Raw genomic sequence first — 22,571 nt, 5'->3', positions numbered from 1 at the left:
ACCTCTTCGAACATATGGGTGTGTATTCTAATATTATGCTAATTCAATGCCCCCGAATAAATTGCAATTTTTAGTTTTTCTTGACTTACTCTATTTTATTGCGCGTCATATTGTTATATTATCTGAATAGTATTTTTACTGATCTACCGTCTAATTTGAGTTTTCGTAATTCGTTCGCTTACTAATTAATAACGATTCTTCTTATTATAATATCTCGAATGGCAAAAGTCATAAAAAATCGAAAAGGCTAAGCACCAACTTATGTATCTAATTAAAAAATCGAGAACGCTAAGCACCTACCTATCTAATTTTACAAAATCGAGAAGGCCAAGTACTTACCTCTCAAATCGAGAAGGCTAAGTAACTCCCTCTCTTATTGAAAAAATCAAGAAGACTTCTTATCTACCCAAGTAATTAAAAAAATCTAAAAGGCTAAGTACCTACCTTACGAATAAATATAAAACTGATTTTATTTTTTTTATTTTTTTATTGTTTAACTTATAAAATTGTTACATTGTACATAAAATTAGATAATAATAGTTGATAGTGAAAAACATAAGTTATTGAAATTCTACTTCAATGAAGAGTGCTAGCTCTTGAGCTTGGCGTAGGAGTTATTTCACAATTATTTCATGTTTATATCAGTAATTAACATAAATACAGTACAATAAATATAAACTTAAAAGAGGATTGCGACGTTAATTTTGGTTGTAACATGAATTGAAGTTATAACATTTGAAAGGTAATATTAATTTTTTTTAAAGATAAATTTGACCTTTTTTTTGAATAAAATAAAATCTGGTGTATCTTTACTTAGGTGTACCTAATATTTTATAATAATCTGAAGTTAGATAAATCTTAAACTAGTTATAAAAGTTGGGGGTATTTATTGTGTGTCCACATTCTACATTTTGGACTTCAGCTTACGCCAACAAACGCCTCTAGGACGATTTCTCACAAACATGGTTATTCTTCTTCTGCTGCCTTACATCTACAAACAAGGTTCCAAACATTAACACATCTTTATTAATTCCATTACATGGGTGATACCTTGTGCATGTTTTTTTGACTAAGTGTAGCGATGTCCTGTTTTAACATGACCGTTTTACAATCCGTCTTTCTTAAAATTTGTTTGAACATTCCGTTTCCGACTTATGGTGGCCAATTTAAATAATCCGTTTTTATTTTTTTTCAAATGTGAAAACGTCGTGTTTATTTGGAATTATTATTTGCAATTGTTCAATTTTATGGTGCTTGCCTACCCGAAAAGTTAAAAAAAAGGTTTATAATCAAATGGGTGGAAGTTTGTACATGGATAACCTGAACACAAATCAAAAAGGAATCATCAAGTCGATACAGACAGTACCCAAAGGAATGCTAAAATGAATAATATAAATTTTCAAAAATTTTTACATACCAATATGCAAAAAAAAATATACTACTGAACCTACTTAAAAACATGGAATCCTTAACTAGACCGCGTATCTATCATACTAGATCGAATCAACGTGAGATAAATAAAATAAAATCCACATTCGGGGTTCTATGCTAACTCAACACAGTGACTATTCAACACACTTTTAAAGTCATTAAAAAAGATAGAAAATGTTTTTTTTTAACCTAACCTAACCTAACGTACTTAACCCGTTAATAAAGTTTTTGTTTCATCACTTTCCATGACTTTATATAACTTTTTAAAGAAGTGATGAATTATCATTTTGATGCTTTATCCGGTCACCAGTATAATATTAACATGCCGCCTGTCCCAGGTAGTAGCGTATTTCCCTGAAAATATCAGATACTGTTTTGAACATAATGTTTATGACTTAATTATGTTGTATTGATTAAACACGCCGGCTCTGAAATATTCAAATTCACCAATTCGGTGCGAGCCCAACGTTTATAAAATATTACGAAAATTCGACACGATGTAAATATTGTAAGTCTCTGATTAATAGACTTGTTATAAAAAACTTATTTTCTGTTATCAAATACGAAAATTATTATTAATAGACTATTGTGGTTATATTGAAATAGTATCTTCATTGACTTTTTGTGAAATACCAAGTAGTATTCTGAAGGTTCTAAAATTCAATATAAAAGCAAAGTGTACGGTGACGCAACGTACAGCGTCAGCGTCTAATTGGGGTTCTATCCTTTCTCTGTTCTAGTGAGACATTTAATTCGGTAGGAATCGCACTTCCCCAACCAACACACAAAGTAATCGCAAGATTTTGGCACTTTGGTTTGATGATTCTTTCGTTTATTGATGTCCAGTGGGGGCCGCATTTGGGAAGAATGTTCGATGAATTAATGAATAACAAGTCACTTTCAAACATGAACTAATGAACAAACAATCGGCGATCCCGTGCTGCGAATAATTATGTTTAACGGTTGAATCTTTCAGCGGTTTAATGTCTGTAGGGAGATTGCAACAATAACATTTGGCTGTCATCAGTTGTTTTTTTTTGCTCTATCTAAATTTTTTTTTTCCATTCTATTTTGTTTTCTGGCCAAGAAAAAGTGTAGTGTGTTGTGCCTTGAGGTTTCTTCTCCCTTCTGATCTTCCAGGAGTCACTTTTCGCTGCTGATTTCCAGATATTTATAAACTTTTTTACTTCTGTCATTTTTCATACTATTATTGTAGTTGTTTACTGTTGTGAATAATGGAGGAAGATTTCCCTCCTGGACTCCCTACAAAGCCCCCAGATCCCTCTCCAGACCCCCCAGACGGGGAAAATGTAGAAATTTCTGACAGTGATTCTGTCATTTTGACTTCTACCAAAAAAGGAAATTTACTCCTTCTTCCCCAATAAAACTTGACTCGCCTTCGACTTCACAGTCCCCACCAGCACTTTCTCAACTTTCTCCAACAAACTTTTATTCTCCTCATTCCCGTGGCCCATTCAAAGTATACACCCAAAAAACTGAGCAAGGAAAAACCATCCACCCTCTTGAATTTGGCAAATTCCTATCAAATAGCAAGAATCTTTTAATCAAGCCTGGAGGTGTAAAAGCCGAGGGTCGCTTCCGAATCTCCGTCGAATTCCTCTCAGGGTCAGCTGCCAACAGTTTCATCAAAAATATCTTCATTTCATCTAATTCAAAGTTTAAGGCATATATCCCTACTTTCAATGTCACTCGCATGGGCTTGGTCAGAGGTATCTCGACCGATCTGTCCATCGAAGAAATTCTGTCTTCACTTTCGACCCCCCAACACATTGGCAATCCCATAAAAGCCAGGAGGCTAAATTACAAGGACTCTTCAGAGGGTATAATTTCTTGGAAGCCCTCCCAATCTGTCGTTATCACCTTTGAAGGTCAATCTCTTCCCTCCCATATATATTTATTCTTCAACTCATTACCAGTTAAAATGTATACTTATCCCACCACTCAATGTTTCAATTGCTGCCGTTTTGGTCATACCTAAGCTGCATGCAGATCTCAACCCAGATGTTTTAAATGTGGAGAAAACCACGCAGCTGACCAATGTCCTTCTTCCTCTTCACCTAAATGTTTTAACTGCTCAGGCTCACATACAGCTATCAACACATCTTGCCCAGAACAATCTTGCCAAAAAAATATTAAAATTTCTATGGCCTCTCAGAACTTGTCTTTTCTGGAGGCTTCTAAACTATTCCCGCCTGTCAAAAAATCATTTGCTGAGGCTTTATCCAGCAACTCCTCATCCAACCCTCTTCCCTCCACTACAACAACTTCTTCTCGTTCAACTAAATTCACATACAAAAACGCTATTTCTAAACCGGCTCCTGGATACGATCAGCAACAACACAACTCACTGCTTTTAAATCCCAATGGTTCACCTCTTTCAAATGCCACAAATGGGTGTGCAAATAATTATAATCCGTCCTCAATGAACTCTCTTAAACTTTCTGAAAAACTCTCCCAAGACAATTCTTCATTTATCCAAACTCTTATTATGCTTCTAATTGACCTTATTTCTTCTCAAAATAATCTACCGTCCAACGCTGCTACTATTATGTCCACATTAAAATCATTTATTCAAAATGATTCTTCAGGATGTCAGAATACTTCAGTGGAATAGCCGAAGTGCTATTTCTAACAAATCTGATCTCCTTAACCTATTAAATTCCAACATTATTTCTTTGGCTGCTATCTCGGAGACTTGGTTTACTCCATCCGCCCACTTTAATGTGGGAGGGTATTCCTGTCTCCGCGACGACCGCCCGGAAGGTTCGGGCGGCGGTGCTGCCCTTTTTATTAAAAAATCCATATCATTTTCCCCAATAAATAATATCAAACCCCCCAATGCTGACTTCCAAATGGTTGCAGCTAAAATAAAGGACACATTCTTTATTTCAGTCTATCTTCCCCCAACAGCCCACTTCAATAAACAAACTTGGTTGCAAATTGTAAGTCAACTAAGCCCTCCTTTCTTTATATTAGGCGATTTTAATGCCCATTCCCCCGTCTGGGGTTCTGCTTTCTCCGACCAAGATGGTCGAAGTGTGATGGATTTCCTAGATCAATCCAACCTTTTCCTTTTGAATGACGGATCTCCTACTAGGATCTCACGCCCCAGCACAAACCCCAGTGCAGTGGATCTATCGATATGTTCTACTAGTCTGGCTTCTCTCTCCTCGTGGGTGGTGTCCCCCGACCCTTGCTCCAGTGATCATTTCCCGATCACCATTACTTATCAAACTTCTTTCCAATCAGACAAGTCTCATATTTCGACAAAAATTAAAACGAAACACACCAAATGGGATGAATTTAACTCTCATATGGACAAGTTCCTATTAAATTCACCCGCCACCGATATATTTTCGGTCAAAGATGATTATAATAACTTCAAATCAATGCTCATAACTGCAATAAATAAATAAAATCCTCCCCCTAAAACTACATCTCTCAAAAAACTCCCTCCAACTCCCTGGTGGGATGAGGAATGTTCCAAAGTAGTAAGAATTCGGAAAGCTAAATCTCTTTCCTATCGTTACAATATGACTATGGAGAACTATCTTATATACAAAAACGCTGAATCCAATGCAAAGGGTATTGAGGTCAAAAAAAAGATCCGGGTGGTACAACTTCTGCAGTTCAGTATCTCCGAACACTCCAATTTCGGAAGTTTAGATCCTCCTTCAGTTCACCATCTCCTCGAGCGTCTCATTCTAAATGGATCGATGAATTTTTGGACAAAATTGCCCCCCCTTCTGTACCTAACTTAGATGAAATAACGCCCATCTATAATACTACTATGTCTAATCATTGGCTCCGTTCACCTTAATTGAGCTAAAAAATTGTTTATCAACAGTCAAGGACTCATCTCCAGGCAGAGATGGTATACCTTACAGCATAATCAAAAATAGTAATGATAATGTTCTAAACCACTTCTTAAGCATCTTAAATAAAATCTTCCAGACTGGTATAATGCCTGATGACTGGAGTTGTCAAATAATCATCCCTATTTTAAAAACAAACAAATCACCAAATTCTGGAGAATTTTTTGTCGAGAGTAAACAGCTTCTCTCTCCATCTCAATTTGGATTTAGGAAAAAAAATCCACTCAAGATAACCTTGCCATCATCAGTACTGATATTAATTTATCAATTTCTAAACAGGAAGTTTGTCTTGCCGTCTTTATAGATATAGAAGGCGCCTTTGACAATGTTTCCATCCCAATCTTGAAAAAAAAACTTCTAGGCCTTGGCCTTCCCCTCATGTTTGTCCAATCTATTATTAATCTATTTCTAGATAGAAAAATTTTCATTTAACTTCCAGATATTTTTCCTCAAAGTAGGTCTATTTGGAAGGGTTTACCACAAGGCGATGTAATGTCCCCCTTACTGTATAATATATACACATATGATATGCATGTCGCTATTCCCCCACAAGTAAAAGTTATTGAGTTCGCAGATGACATAGCTTTCTTCTTATCATCCAAAATCATCCCTCTTGCCGTCAAATATCTTAACGAAGCCATGAATGCCCTTTGCACATGGCTCACGTTAAATGGTCTTGAACTTTCAATCCAAAAAACTCAGTGTGTCACCTTCTCAAACCGCCATAAAAACCCCCCCGTTCAAATTTTATTTAAAAATTCTCCAATCCCCAACGCTTCTGAAGTAAAATTTTTGGGAGTTACATTTGATAGGAAACTTAAATGGTCTTCCCATATTAATAATTTAGTTACTAAATGCGAAAAAAATTTAAATATCATCAGATCATTATCTGGCGTTTGGTGGGGTGCTCACCCTACTTGCATTAAGTTGCTTTACAACGCACTTATTCGAAGCCATCTTGACTATGCCTGCCCACTTTTTAGTACTGCCTCAAAAAATGAACTTGATAAATTAGACAAAATTCAATCTAAATCTTTGCGAATTATAACTGGAGCGATGTTATCGTCACCCATCAATTCCCTCCAAGTAGAATGTTCTGATCCTCCTCTTTATTTAAGGCGTCAACTATTTGCTGACAAATTTGTTCTTAAATGTTTAAATTCTAAATGTCATCAGGTTATCCCCAGCGTCTCGTTGTTCATTGACTCAACTCATTCATCTACAATCAGAGCTTCAACTAAACCTCTTCCTGACATCTGTAAAAATTTTAAGTCTCTCTCAGAGCTTCACATTATCCAAAATGATCTACTTCCCTTATACAAATTAAAATATAGTCACGTCACCCTATCCCCAACAATAATAGAAGGGATCGGAATCCTTAAAAGTCATTCCAATCTCCCGGCCCGAACTGTCAATAATATGTTCAATGACATTATTTCATCTAAATGGCCCAACTTTTCTCTTTTATTTATTGATGGATCCAAATCTCCCGACTCTCCTAACTGTGGTATAGGTATTAACGTTTACCACAATAATTCTAATGACAGAATATTTCATTCAATTTCAAATCAATTTTCAATATTTTCAGCCGAGTGCATTGCATTAATAGAATCTCTCAAATATATAATCAAAAATAATTTTGAACATTCCCTCGTTCTCTCTGACTCTCTCAGTTCCCTCCAAAAACTTAAATCCAGTCCTCTTCTTCATCCTGATGATCACTTTGTATGCCTTATTCGAGAGATGATAGCCTCCATTCAAAGCTCTGGTAAAACTGTAACTCTGATTTGGATTCCTGGACATGTTGGTATCATGGGTAATGATATTGCGGATGCCTTGGCAAAACAAGGAGCGTCCAACCCTGTTGTTACCCTCGTAAACCACATTCCCCTATCTGACATTTTTTCCATCATCAAAGATAGATCCCGCAATATTTGGTCGGAGTATTGGCACATTGCTAGGCAATCCAAGGGAGCCTGCTATGCCTCAATACAAAGGACTATTCCATCAAAACCGTGGTTTCAGCAATTCCCTCATTTTTCCAAAAAAGAAATTTCTTCACTCATTCGAATGAGGATCGGACATTGTTCCGTTCCTTCCCATCTTTTTAAAATTCACGTTGTTGACTCCCCAGATTGTACATTCTGTGGTCTAGAAGTGGGAATTTTAGATCACATATTTTTTGGTTGTCCCTCTCTAAACAAATATCCTCTCTTCTATCAAGCCTTATCTAAAATTGCCTCCCCTCCATTCAACATCTCATCTCTTCTAAGTCTGAACTCGACTCCATTTTTTATTATAATTTTGAAATTTGCCAATTTAAATAAAATTAATGTTTAAATTCACCTTTCATTTCTCAATAATATTAAATGATGGCCAAGAACACCCTTGAAGGGTGAAAGCCAGAAATAATAAGAAAAAAAAAATGTCTGTAGGTACTCGGAATTTTCCAATATGTCGTAGTGGAATGTAGTTCACGGTGGTGTCTCTAATTACGTATAAAGTGGACGAAAGTTGATCTAAGACTCATTTAAAAGACTTATCACTATGACATTTCATCACTGCACAAATAGCGGATCATTCGCGATCATTACTATGTTTCACACTGTTTTATAGCGGTTTTAATTTCTGTAAATGAGATGTTGAACAGATGGAGGTTGATCCCTTACTTTTTAAGTTTGTTGCACCGTGTTTCTATTTTAACCCGCCTCACAACGCTCTTCAACCGGGTGGCAATATTGCTCTCCTGTTTTTACACTACAGACTGAAGCGCTCTTGTAATGGATAACATTAAAAAAATATTATGAAAATAATTACGGTACGCACATTAATTAACATGCATAATATTAGTTCCTTTTTTAAAAAATTGATATTTATTTTATATCTTACTACATAGCAAGCCCGGTGATTTCGTGTAGTTAATAATAACAAAATAAATTAAATCAAACAATAATAAAAATAATAAAAACCTAATAATTTTTTTTTCATAAAAAAATATGATATGATATCCGTACACTCTAAACGACCTGTTTTCTCAATAAATATGTCAATAGCAAATGTAGAATCTACTTATTTTTTTTCCGTAACGGTGCTAATAGAGCAAAATAAACAGTTCTGCGTGACACGTGGATAAGTATAAGCTTGTTTTACGCCAAGTCATTGGCAACAAAAGATATCCGAGTATAGCTCACGAAATCACACACGAATGGAACTTGCTTAGTCCCGTATTTTAGTACTGTCATCTAATAAAATAATTTGTTTGTATTTTTTAATAATACATGTGATTAAATGCAATACTAATATAAAATAATACATATTATTATATTTTACACTGAATTAAATAACTTGTCAAAACCTCATTATGTAATATTAATAAATCTCTGATCTACTTTAGAATTTATGTTGATGTAATGTATAATAAAAATACAAAAAAAACAAGAATGAAAATAAAAGCAAAAAAATATATTTATATAATATGCGATTAAAACACCAGTTACCTATTTTTTTATGTTTTAATCGTTTATAATATGTAATTATTATTTTAATATTGTTGGTATTTTTATGTTCTAAGCAAACATGACTTAATTTTATGTTTTAATGAATATTTTTTGATTATTTTCTTCTTGCATTTCTTTTTTCTTTTCTCTCCTTTTTTTGTAAAAAATATATATTCTACTTCGTCCAAATTTGTGACTGTGCTAAAACGGAAATTCCTCGTAGTTGGACAGTCAAAAAATTTTACAAATGTACAATATGTATTTCCTGTGCTAAATAAATATAATAAAATAATACTGCTGTATTTTTCTTTCAATTTACGCGAGGTTTATCAACATTGAAAGAAGTCAACTATCGAACGGTGGTTATTGGTTATAAATGATTTTTCTGCGCAAGTATTACATGATACTCATACATAGATCAGAGGTCAAAGCTTTTAGCAAAATTTTTGAACTATATCAATAAATCTTTTACTTCAAAGCCTTAAGCTCAAAGTTTTAAGCTGAAAAGCTTTAATCTCAAAGCTATAAGCTTTAAGCTCAAACCTTTGAACTGCACTTTAATCTTAAACTGAAAAGTTTTTTTGTAGCAGAAGCCAAACCTGCTGGTTGTATTATTATTTTAATTATTTCTATAAAATATTCCAGGAGCACATAATATTGAAGAAAAAGAGAAAATCAATTATTGACAGTAATGCTGCCTAATCTACGCATAAATATTATGACTTTGCGAAGGCTTTTGATAAGGTCGATCACTTAGGGCTCCTAAGTAGGCTCGAACAATTTTTTTTTTCCAAAAACTTATTGAAACCCAATGGTAACTATTTAATCAAAAGGGAAGCGCATATCTTACAAACTCTGGTGTGCCAAAGGGATCCAGTTTAGGACCCTTATTGTTTTTAATTTTTATAAACAGCATTCGGGAATAAAAATTCGGCTGTTTTTTTATTACTCTCGCTGATGACATTAAAATTTTCATGAGAATAAGATCATTACTGAACTGGAGTGTTGATAATAAACTTGGTTTCAACTTCCAAAAAATTTCAGTTATGTGCTTTACGAGGAAACACAATACCATATCTGCAAAGACCTAGGAATTGCGTGTGACGCTCGCTGAACATTTTATGTTTATAATGAAAAGATCTGTAAATCAGACTTGGGTTTTGTCATACACAATATAAAAAAGTAAAGCAACCTTGCATTTGAAGTTCAGAGGATACCATCTATTTACTAATGGTCGAGAAAATACAAAATATTTTTATTTCACGCGAGGCCACCAACACAGACTTTCGATTCTTCCCAGGTGCAGAACTAACAGGGAAGACTCACTATTATTATTACTATGTTATTTAACTGCCTCGTTATAAATGTGGATATTTACCAAATATACTACAACTTTAACTGTGTACCTACGTTTAACATTTGTTCTACGTGTAAACATGTTTGTTTGTATAAGTTTTAAGTATGTCAAATTTATTTAGATTTTTTTATCGCTTTTGCAATTCAGTGGTTTGTGTACTGTTTTTTGCAAAATAAAATAAATTAATGTTTACAAAAATCTACCACCCCAAGATCCTGAAAAGTAAATATTTAAAATAATTTAAATTCTAAAACTAATTAGTTATGGGTTACATTGATCCTTAATTATTATCAGTTTCTATTTAAATTATAACGAAAAAAAATATTTAAATTCTAAATAAAACCCTATTTAAATTGGCATAGCAATATTAATTATATTTTAGGCTGGGCACAGACCAATAGCCTTCCACAAAATATCGTGACGCGCGTCGAGACTAATTTTACAAAACAAGCCTTTTTACTTGGAAAAATCCCGCCCCAGGCGTAACTATCATGGCATTGAAGAAAAATATTCTCAAAAAAAAGTATTGAACATTCATGCAAACAATCTTCTCCTGTCGCATTATGTCCACCTGCGAACTATCGTCGAATTACAAGCCAATTACATTAAACCAATTGCTGTTCACTATAATATTATGTTGTTTGAGCTACAGCGCCATTGCAACGCTTCAATAATTTTTGCAGGAGAGCGTATCTACAGCTTCGCCTCTCTCACGAGGCACCCGGTCGCTGGTCTCAAGGAAAGTATCAAGAACATTAACTCCATCATCCGGGTATGAGTAGCTGGTTTCTGGTTATATTGAAACATATTGACAGTTGAAGGTTGTGTTGCTGTTTTTTAAAGATATTTTCAGACGGAGAAAAATGAAAATACATTATAAAAATTCCTCAACGATTATAATAGTTTGGTGTCATTTAAAATGTTAAGTTGGTAAATCAGTGTTTGAATACATAAATATTCGATTATTTTAGATTTTTCTTTGGTCATTTTTTTTTTCGATAATTCAAAAAAAGTTCCGACACAAATGATGTTTAAAAAAGTTGTTTGGTTTCAATGTTGAAAATTGATCATAGTCACCACATTCTACGGTATTTCTCAAATAAGATTATATTTTGTTCTCGTGTAATGCCTTTGTTCTCCCTTGAGGGGCATGTCTAGGGTAGTCAATTTCAAGTATAATAGAGAAAACCATTGCAGACCAATAATTGATTTCTCCACACGCAAGGTCACAAATACCACTGCTACCATACATCCAACTGCTAATAATATTATCGTAGATAAACTTGATGCTTCTCTTTGTCTCTACGACCTTTAAATTTTATTGAGCGTGAAATGTCAGATTTTATAGAAAAGAAAGTTTCAACAATGCACGGACACTATCAAGAATGTTGTGTACGCGTTTGCTGTCTTTACGTAGAAAATCTGAAAACATTACGACATATTGTCTCAATTTCCGGATTCCAACTATCGCCATCCACCCGATCGCACATTTTTGAAGATCAGTTCTGTTGCTTAGTGCTAGAAGTGTCTTTGTCAAATTTCTGACTCACCCAAGAATGAAGATTGTTTAACGAAACTAATTAAATTAGGTAAGTTACAATTTTATCAATTTAGTGCACCTTAAATAGACATTCATAGCATTTAAATAAGAGAGGTTTTGAGTAGCTTCTGATACCTAAATGTAATAACCAAAACTGACAGGCACTTCTACCACTAGCCCCCAGAATTGTATTTTAATAATGTGTAATTAATACATCACGAATTTCGAGATTAATTTTTACTAAATTACATAGTTCTACGTTTATACAAGTGACAGAATGTAATAAAACCAACAAAGATTAATAAATCAAAATACAATAAAGATTATAAAGTGACAAAATAGACAGTACAGAAGAAGCGAAATGTTAGTTACGAAAATTATTAGGCTTTGCATAATAAAACGTTATTAATGGTGATCATAGTTTCATTTGATACATTCTGATTTCCAATTCACACGGCTCAATTTTATTATCTACAAAGTAACAGTTGGTTTATTAGAATTGACACACAGTTAATATAGAAAAGCCCATAAAAGCTTTTATCGGTTTTGTTGCACTCGCTTATAACTTTTCGGCTATCAAATCAAATACCCGAATAATGTGAGAATTTGCAATATTATCTTTGATGTAATTATTAGACGAGAATAAAGGGTTTCTAATAAACACGTGCTAACGATAATATGACAATATTTAAGGGTTTTTAGTGAACACGTGCTAACGATAATATGACAATATTGAAGGGTTTCTAGTGAACACGTGATAACGATAATATGAAAATATTTTGGGTTTTTAGTCAACACTCGCTAAAGATAATATGACAATATTTAAGGGTTTCTAGTGAACACGTGCTTTCACAATTTGACAATATTTTCAACGAAATAACACTTGATCGGTAATCGATACAAACTATGTTGCATCGTTACTACGTAACTACTGTCCATTGTTCTTTACACGTAAGACAACTAGAGATTTTAATATTAGAATCACGGAACACTTGCTGCGAACAAGATGATTTAATATCAAGATTTTTTCAGATCGTTTTCAGCAAAACAATTTTGAATGGGGGTTAATAACCCGTGATTAGTTATTACGTAGGTGATTTCCACTCTCTCTCTTTCCCTTCTAATTTACATTTCACTACCTTCATCAACACATAATATCCAAATTTATGATACCATACTCCCACCGGCTCCAAGCAAAGGCAATTCGTAATCATAAATATTCCAAAACACACGTAATTACATTATCATACGCTCAAAATACTCTTGTTTTCAAATGCAATACATATTTTCATCATCATGCCTGTTCCTGAAATTAGCTTTCACTCTGATATTCTGAACGGCTCTTCTGTACTGCAATTACTCACACGGCTGCTCGCTTACTTTGTGACTTAGTACCTACCTGTGACCTCGCAAACGTTATCATGCTCCCCGCCCTCCCGCCCTCCTGCCCTGGTGAGTACTCTGAAACTAGAAATTGGTCTCCATTATGACAAAACGTAATTGCTTACAGTTTTTCATGTGACATCGTGTTGCAATTTCGACTGTAGCCGTATTAAAATTTGGGTATTTAACTAAAAGCTTCTATTAAGCTTCGCATTGAGTTTCAACACACTTTTTAAGTATTGAAAAATAAGAAAAATATTTATAATCTGTATATCTGTAAGCTTGACGAAGATTTATTTTTATTTTTTATTTGAGTACCGCACAAGAGTCCTAACTGATCTGGGGCCGGTGAGATTATGGTATGTTGTAGTTGGTAGGGGAAGTAGATGAGAACGAGGAAGGTTTGGATGTGCTTGTCTATTCAGATCTGACCACTGAATTCGGTTAGTACTATTTCAGACGACGTTTCGATTCTGAATGATGATCTTTCACAAAGGCGATACTGAAAGTATCTAGGAACTTTTTTTGTTATTTGTTTTTGGGGTGTTATGCCGTATTACGCTAACTCCTTCCTTAGCCAACGTTTCGGACAGCATTGCAGTGTCCATCATCAGGGCAGATTAACACCCCAAAAACAAATAGAAAAAATACTTTTGACCGTGATAATCTTAAATCATATTTGATCTAGGAACATATTTAAATTCTTGCGCACACCGGGATTTGAGTTCGCGACCTCCAGATTCCTAGTTAATGATCGTGACCATTCAGTACATCATTCGGAATCCTTTATTCGTTCACACACGCACATTTCCTGCTGTCTATAAGTTTTTTTTAAATTATTAATTTTATTTTTGCCATTTGCAAATCCAAGCTTACAAATATCTAATTTACTATTACAGTATGCATACTTTATTAAATGTTTTATAATTTCTTGTATTTTTTTATTAATATGACTTCCAGCTTGAATCTATCAATTGGTGCAGACTTTTTCCAATAAAACTCTTTACCCATAACCTGACTGAGAACATTTTTTAATGCGAATTTAAGGAATAATAAAGTAAAATAAGTTTCAATTTTTGTATTTTATTTTAACTGCTATGACATTAAATAGAAATTGAAAATACAATAAACAACGTTTTAGTGACATTTTTTGGTCTGCTAAATAATCAATTAATCAATAAGTAAAGCAACTACCCGTTTTTGGCCATAAAAATTAAAGTTATCGCCTGATGACAACAATCTAGTTAAGGGTGTACTAACCAATAATAATTTTTTTTTTTCATTTTGTTTTGCATTAGACTTTTTAAATTAAACAAATTAGAATGACAGGTATAAAGAAAAATAATGAAAATTCTAAAATAAAGAATTGTGAAATAATTTAAAACTGCTTAATTACATTCACTGTTATTTTTCAACATTACTCAGGCTTTTATAACACTTTCCCATGTTCACATATTGCCAGCATTATAATTATTACATTAATTCATTTTCAATACATAATCACTAAGCCTAGTGCAAACAATTATTACAAGAGAGGGTTCAAAAGTAATCTGCCCAGGCAAGAGATAGCGCCACCAATATCAAATCAATGTTATTTTTCGTAAAACCTAACCTTCAAATGACTACCGTAATTTTGTCAACCAAAAACATAATTTAGTTTGTGTTTGGCAGTGATTGAAAGCGAATAACTCTTGCATTTTTGCAAAAATAAATAAATTTGAAAATTGTGCAATGATTATCTACTGGTTTTTTAATGGGAAAACAAACGATGAAATCAATACCGAATTGTACACGTACAATTATATACAAGTGTATGAGCGTCCTGATAAGGATATCAATTCTCCAATCCAGGCCGCCGCTCGTAATCGCCGTCGTAAGTGCATACATTGTTCGACGTTCTTATTCTTAAGTCTTGTCAAAGGAACATACTTACATACGCCAAATGTCACAAGTCATACAACTCGAACAACGAGTAGGTCGAACCATTCGTTGTTCGAGTGGATTGACTTCGTCGATAATCGATGCCTGGTCGTACAAAATAGGTCAATCCCCCAGAAATGGTCGATTGATATAATCCATCGAATAATAATCGAAAATGGACAAGTGATCAAGCACGAGATATTTCAACAGAATCATTCATTTAGTTCATCATTTTGCACGAATATTTTGGAATGAGGAACTCTCTGCTAGATGCGTGCCGCATTTGGTCTCAGTTGACAACAAAACGCGATCCTCTGATAATTTCAAAGGAGTGTTTAGCGATGTTCGAGTCGTTTTTTTACGGTGGATAAAACGTTGATCCATCACCACACGCCAGAGACCGAGGAACAATCGAATCTCCTGGCAAATTGAAACAGAATAAAGGAAAGTGAGTCTATTGGCCAACAATTTAAGGTGTCATTTTCAAAATTGAAACCGATTGTGTGAGGAATTTAGACAAAAGATAATGTAGATAACTACAATAATCTCTCTGTGATTTTTCTCTGAGAATATTTTTTCTTAATTCTGTCGCACGATAATTGTACTTTTTCTGAGCTACTCTTTACTTAAAATTTATAAAAGGTAAGCAAAGCTATGTGTTAAATAGTATTTATTTCATTAAATGGTAGTGGTGAGTTTACCGGTGAATTACAAATCAGTTCCTTCTTTCAATTCAGTATTTTCCATAATATTCCATACATTGTAAAAATAATTTCAATTTTCAAACAAGTGAATTGTGTTTGGTGCAGGAATTGTGCTTATGACGTCATAGGGATGTCACATTGCAGATGGCCGCCCCGGGCGGGGGATTAAGGGGTGGTCGGACGACTGAACAATTTCCTGTGTAATTTAGTTCCCGCAAGGGCGAGCTAGGTACGCCGTTTCCTGTCGAAGGAGAATTGCGCGTGTATTATTTCTACGTATCTGAAATTCAAATTGAAAACGATGTTTTCCGATTAATTTTAAATGGTGGACGCGAGGTACGTTCGTGTTTACTGGATTATTTAATAGGTAAGTTGTAGAAGAATGCCGTGACTATTATTCTGATGTTTTAATAAAAAAAACACAACAAACTTGCTTTTTACGTGACCTTTACACTAGAGTTCAAACTACCTGAGGTCAGTTTTTTTTAATTTTTTTTTATATTAACTCCACACAGGAGGCCCTGAAGAAAATAATTTCCCTCAGGGCCTATGTCATCTTTGGGGATGCTGTGTGGAGGGTCTTTTTGTGGAGAGGAAGGAGTGAACATGGGTCTTGAAGAGTCCCATGTTGTAGGAGGGAGGAAACACAGAGGCCTGCAGTTCGTTCCACAGCCGAGCTGTTGAACTTAAGAACGAATCGTAGAAGCGACCCGTTCTCATGTGACAAATGTCAACCGTGTACAAATGTTGGGCACGCGTTTGGCGTGTATCCCGACTACGCACCGGTGCCGAAGGGATCAATGACGCTAGTTCCTCAGAGCATCTTCCATTGTAATACCGATAGAACAAGGACAGCATACCTACCTGACGCCTGTGCTCTAAAGATTGCAGTCCGTTTGTTAAGATTGGGGAATCTATCAAACGGACCGCCCGTTTTTGCGCAGAGTCAAGGGTTACTATTGCATCCTGAATCGGGGAATGTTGAGAGACTGGACGGAGTGGGTAGGGGAAGGATATAGGCATAAGAAAGGTTGGGAATTACATGGCTTTTTGATATTTGGTTAATAAACACGATTCCTTACAATGCTCATTCAACAGGGTGCCACTGAAAGCATTAACCGTGCTTAAATGCGCCGTGAACCAAATATAATATGTCTTGTGCATACCTGTGAAAAATTATTGACGAATTAGTTACAATTTAAGAAATGTCAAATAAAATAATTTTCTCTTCAAATATTATATTACATTAAAATTCATGTATATATAAATATATTTTTTTTACTTATTGTTTTTCGACTTTATGTCCGGATTAAATCTTCCCCACAGGAAAAACTAAATAGTTCCACACTCTTCCACAAATGATCATCTAAGCAATCCACATTATGCAAGTGCATTATATAAGCATAATAAATACAAAACAATACAAGAACAAGACGTTATTATCATAATTATTATTATCACATAAATGATTTTATTTGACATTCATCAATAATTTGTAACTAATAATTTTTTGTTAAAAAATTTTTCACTGGATAATTTTCTATAAAAATATTATGTCCTATGCAGGTACTTTATAGCATGTCTCTGAATTCACAACACAATCTGTTTCAATTATGAAAATTGAAAAAGACAGAGTTCTTGAGTTTCAGAACCGGGGTTACGCAGGATACTAGCATTTTTGATTTTATTTAATAAAATGTTAAATACATAATTCACACAAATTCAATTAAGTTTATTCAGCGTATAAATTTTCTGTTTTTCGTTTAAAAAGAAACTACCATACGTGCAAGCATTGTAAAAACATACTAACGGCTTCCATAAAACGTACTAGTACTCCACTAACGTTACACACTGAAAAGTTAAACAACGAGATTGCTTCCCGATCGATCACTGCCGCCCGCAAAAAAAGTGAAAAAATTAAACCGACATCCCCTAGGAAACGTCGGACCAGAAAAAACTGATAACAAAAGCCCCGCGGTCTGTGCGCCAACACGAACCTGGCGTCGATTCGTGCGGAGCTTTTAATGTGCCAGCTTAAGTCACGTGCGGCGAACGTTTACCTGAACGAAAAGTTGCCGATACATACCCCGCCGATAAGAGAGAAGCGAGTGCCAGTAATTGGGCCTTTTTGTCAAATAACGGCTGGGAGAAGGCTCTGATTGATTGCGACCGATAGCGGAAAGACCTCTGTGGAGGCGTTTCTGAAATCAATTCTTCTCGAGATGTTTGAAGGATGGCTTTGAACGTATAAGTAATTGTATTTAATCGCAAAGAATTGCTTTTTTTAAATTAGTGATGTAGAACTTTAATGTGTTATGAAATCATCAATCAAATATGATATTAATTTCGGTCAAAGAGCATTTCATAATTGAATTTAAATAGCAGAGTATACATACCATATCATATCTATGCACAATCATTGTCAAAAACTGTAGGTACAATATTCAATCATATTACGGGAACGTACCTGGTTTGATTGAAAGCCTGGATATATGAACGAGGAACGAGAAGGAAATTTACATCTGTTTCTACGTTCATATCGCGATGTTTTTGGGGTGAAAATTGTAATAAACTTCTTATTTTTGTGAGTTTAACAAAGCATTTGTGTAAACACACCTGTTTTATTAGTATTTCTCGAAGCTCGGTCAGTCGTTCTATTGTTCTATTGAAAATAAATTAAATAGATTTTGAATTTTTCACTCTTTTGTTTATTTTAGGTACATGTTATGCATTTAACAGCAAAATTCATTAGGCATTTGGTTTTTTAACAGGAAATCTGCCTAGCTTGAACCTTGTACGGGACGTGTTTGTCTGCACAAGAAAAAACTGTAAAATATAAGCACCGGCACACATTTGCCTTTGTCCTGTGTAATGATTCAAATAAAGCACTTGAGGTATTTCATTTGAATCATTACAGAGTTATTTAAAATATCATAAAAATGCAGGGAATATCGACTATTGTAATATGTTTGCCTCAATGAATGCGTCTTGAGAAAGACGATATATTCGAAATTTGTAATTTGCTTTTGAAAAGAACGCCTTTATAAAGGCGGTTGTTTTTATTGCGGATAAAACTCCTTGTATTCGTCCAAGGTCAGTCAGTAACGGCTCTGTGACATCGGGGCCAGTGAGCAGGACCGCACGCTGGAGGGAAGGCTCTCCGGGACTGGCTGGCAGGCGGGCTGGCAGGCGGGCTGGCTCAGTCGGCAACGTTCAGTCCCCTCGATCCAGGGAATATCGACTCTTGTATGTTTGCATAAATGAATGCGTCTTGAGAAAGACGATATATTCGACATTTGTAATTTGCATATTGAAAAGAACGCTTTTATAAAAGCGGTTGGTTTTTATTGCGGGTGCAACTTCTTGTATCCCTCCAGGCTCAGTCGGTAACGGCTCTGCGGGGCGCTGGCTGGTTCAGTAGGCAATGGCAGATCCTCTCTCCGAGGCTGGCTGTTGGGAAGGCTCAGTGAAGCCCGAGGCAGAGGCGCCGCGACGTCGGGGCGTCGTTGGCTTGTCGGTGAGCAGCGAGCTCAGCAGCAGGCAGTTGCAGTAGACAGCGGAAGTGGAGCGGGGGGGGGAACCGGGTTGAAATCAAACACAGCGTGTTGCTCTCAGGTAGCGAAGCGGGTCAGGCAGAGCGGACAGCGGTAGATGTTGCTCGGTCCAGGGCTTATGGCGGAATGGTGCAGGGACCGGTTTTTGCGGCGCCTTTATAAGATTCTATAGGACCGCGCCTCCGACCCTTGATTGTATTATGAAATTCCCGTAACGAGCTTGCTTTTTCTTGCTATGAAGCTCGCCACGTTTGTAGGATTAAATCTGTTTATCTCAGAAATATAGGAATATTTTATAATATTAGACCTTATCTGCCTGTGTCGCCCTGCCAAAACCACATCGTCGCAATATTGTTTATTTAGTTATAATAAGACATATTCTACAAGATAAGTGGTCAAATCTCTGTAACCTTTTCAGAGTTTCGCTGATTACATAATTATCTTACGTGTAACATATTTTATTTCTATTCGAGCTTATTTAATTAACATATAAGTATCTTTGTATATAATTATTTAGTTAACATTGTTTCCTATTATTACAGGAAAGGCTTGCAAATTTGTATTTTTTACAAATCTTTTGGATACACGTGAGCCGCTCAAGCAGGTTTTGTGCTTAGCCAATCAGCGGCTGCCTAGCCAGAGTAAGATGGTTGCTTGAGTTGAAGCGAGACAACTGCTTTCTAGGTCCGAGCGATAAAATTTACCGTTAAACGGCAGGGCAGGTTTTTAAACATGAGTTACCTTTATGTAAGGCAGGTTTATCAACATTAGTTTTATGGAAAATTTTACATAGTTTTCGACAGTGGTAAATATGATGGCATTTTGTTGTGTTTTTTATAATTGATGTACATTTTATATTGATGATGCTCATGACGTTCGATACAAACCTTATATCGAACTTTTATAAAACATTATAAAAGTTCGATATTAGTTATGAAAAAATTGTTCTTTTGTACTGAAAAAATTGAAATATTATTATATAACTTCCTTTTATAGCCCCACATTCATCAGGGCTGGACACTTTAACTGGTCAAATTTATATATATTTATATATTGCATGAATCATGTATTTCGTTAAAACCATATTCAGAAATCATTATACGAGTATTACTGGTGTATGTTTTTGTCCAACCTCTCACTGCTTTATCAGGTGTAGCTAATTTGTAACTAGGTACCTACCATTATGTTCATTCATTTCTACTATTTTTCAGCTCGTATTGTATGCTTTATACTTCGTTATTATTGGGTAGTAGTCTGTAAACAAATGTATTAATTAAGTACGCTCCTAGAAGAATTACAACTATCGATGATGGTTACGGGGCAATCAAATGTGGTCGTCATTCGTATCGGAAATATGTTGTTTTTTATCGAAAATAAATATACCTACCCAACAGTATTTTACCAAATATTATTATTAGAAAGAGCATTTTATTTTTATGTGCGAGGGGCAGGATTGAACATGTTCATGTCCAATGTTTATTGGACATGTGTCGAAACTACATTCATTCGACGTAATGCCACCTCTACAAGAATTGTTAAAATTCAAAATATTTTATAATTATATGTTATAAAACTACCTACGAAAATGGTGTTTTGAGTTGAGCTTGGTTTCGGTAGTGCCATAATCATATCTATTAATGACACGAAGCTCTATATTGTACATACAGCCGTTTAAGAGATACAGTTAGGCATTTGAGCATTCCAATCTTTATTTGCGTTTATCTCAAACTATGTTCCCTGGCTATGGCCCCTGTGATCCTAAGCTCTCGACTTAAACCCGAAGACACGATAAACTCTTTTTTCTTTGCCAACGAACCAGATGCGAGATCATCATTATTTTCATCAGGTATCCAGCTTTAAAGTCGCCATTATAAAATATGAACTTGATCCCTACTTCCAAAATGGCGTCACCTACTTCGGGGAAGATTTAATAGGGTCTCGGCATGTAATGGCGCCTAACTGATGAATTAATGGTGTCGTTAGTGCGTGGTTGCCTCAGAAATGTATCACCATCGATACTCGAAATCCACCTCTAGACAAAATCTTCTCTACATCTTCTGTTTTCTCTGACAAAGAATGCCAATGCCAATGAGATATTTAAAGTAATAATGTCTCAGAAAATGGTGGCAGTTGGTTCACGTTATTATTTGTATCTCATAGTAATCACCTATTAAATGGTGGAATGAATCTGTAAACGTATTTATCAATGTCACTTGATTAAGTATGTATGCAAAAAAATTACAGAGGTTCTGAATAAAACTGTCTGCCTTACAAAGAGAAATAAAATATTTTGTTCAATTTATCGTTTAACTATTGCAAATATTATGGATATCAGTTGGAACTTCTTAATGTGAATTTGCATGCTAATAATACCAATACGTTTATCATATTATTCAAAATACGAGACATAAATCATTTTGAAAATTTGAATTCTTATATAAAAATATTGAAGAAATAAAACATGGTAAAAGTTATATACATAAAAAAGGAAGCTTAACTTACATTTACGTCAAACATGGGTTAATATGTTAATACTTGTATTTTGTTCAACATTATTATTAAGTTTATTATTTTGAAACTTATTAATTTATAATGGAATCTAATTGTTATTTGTTATGATTAAAAAACTTTAAAATTTTGTCCCAGTTATTTATTTTGAACCGGATCGGTTTACCCTGCTCTGGGTATCTTCAGTTGTTTAGTTTTTCAAGTATTTTCTAAATCTTACAATGAATGGTTTTTTTAAAAACCTAATTATACAGTTCAGTGAAAACATAATAAGGAAACAAGAGCCAGTTAAAAATATAATGTTTTCCAGAAACCTCTTTTGTAAAATAAAAACTTTTCCAGGTTGAATTAAAATTTGGCAGAAATATACGCAAATTTTTGAGACGAAGAAATGGTCTTTGAAAAAATGAAACTTTGGCATTAAATAAGAATAATGTAATATTAAGACCCAGCAGGGTGTTTTTGCACAAAAACGGCGCTATACAAGTCATCCAAGTATTATTATTATTATTAACACCACCGATAGATTCATCACGATGAATTCAGAATCTTCAAATTAATGTACGAATATGTACATGCGCTTTGTAGCTGCAACCATTTTTTGGTGGTTAAAAATCGATCTCTCAGAGTTAAAATATTGTATCTCTACAAATCTAAATATTGAGACATCTGAAATCGAAAGTTCGAACTATAGATTTTGTGATAAACCTATCAGTTAGAAGTTCCATTTTATAGTATCCGTATATGATGAAAGTTTTTAATTCCATGTTATTGTGATGTT

Source organism: Hesperophylax consimilis, chromosome 5 (assembly GCF_061612785.1).
Source record: "Hesperophylax consimilis isolate HC1 chromosome 5, BYU_Hcon_1.0, whole genome shotgun sequence".
NCBI classification, from domain to species: Eukaryota; Metazoa; Arthropoda; class Insecta; order Trichoptera; family Limnephilidae; genus Hesperophylax; species Hesperophylax consimilis.
The sequence above is the reverse complement of the archived record's forward strand: the minus strand, read 5'-3'. Positions refer to the sequence as shown.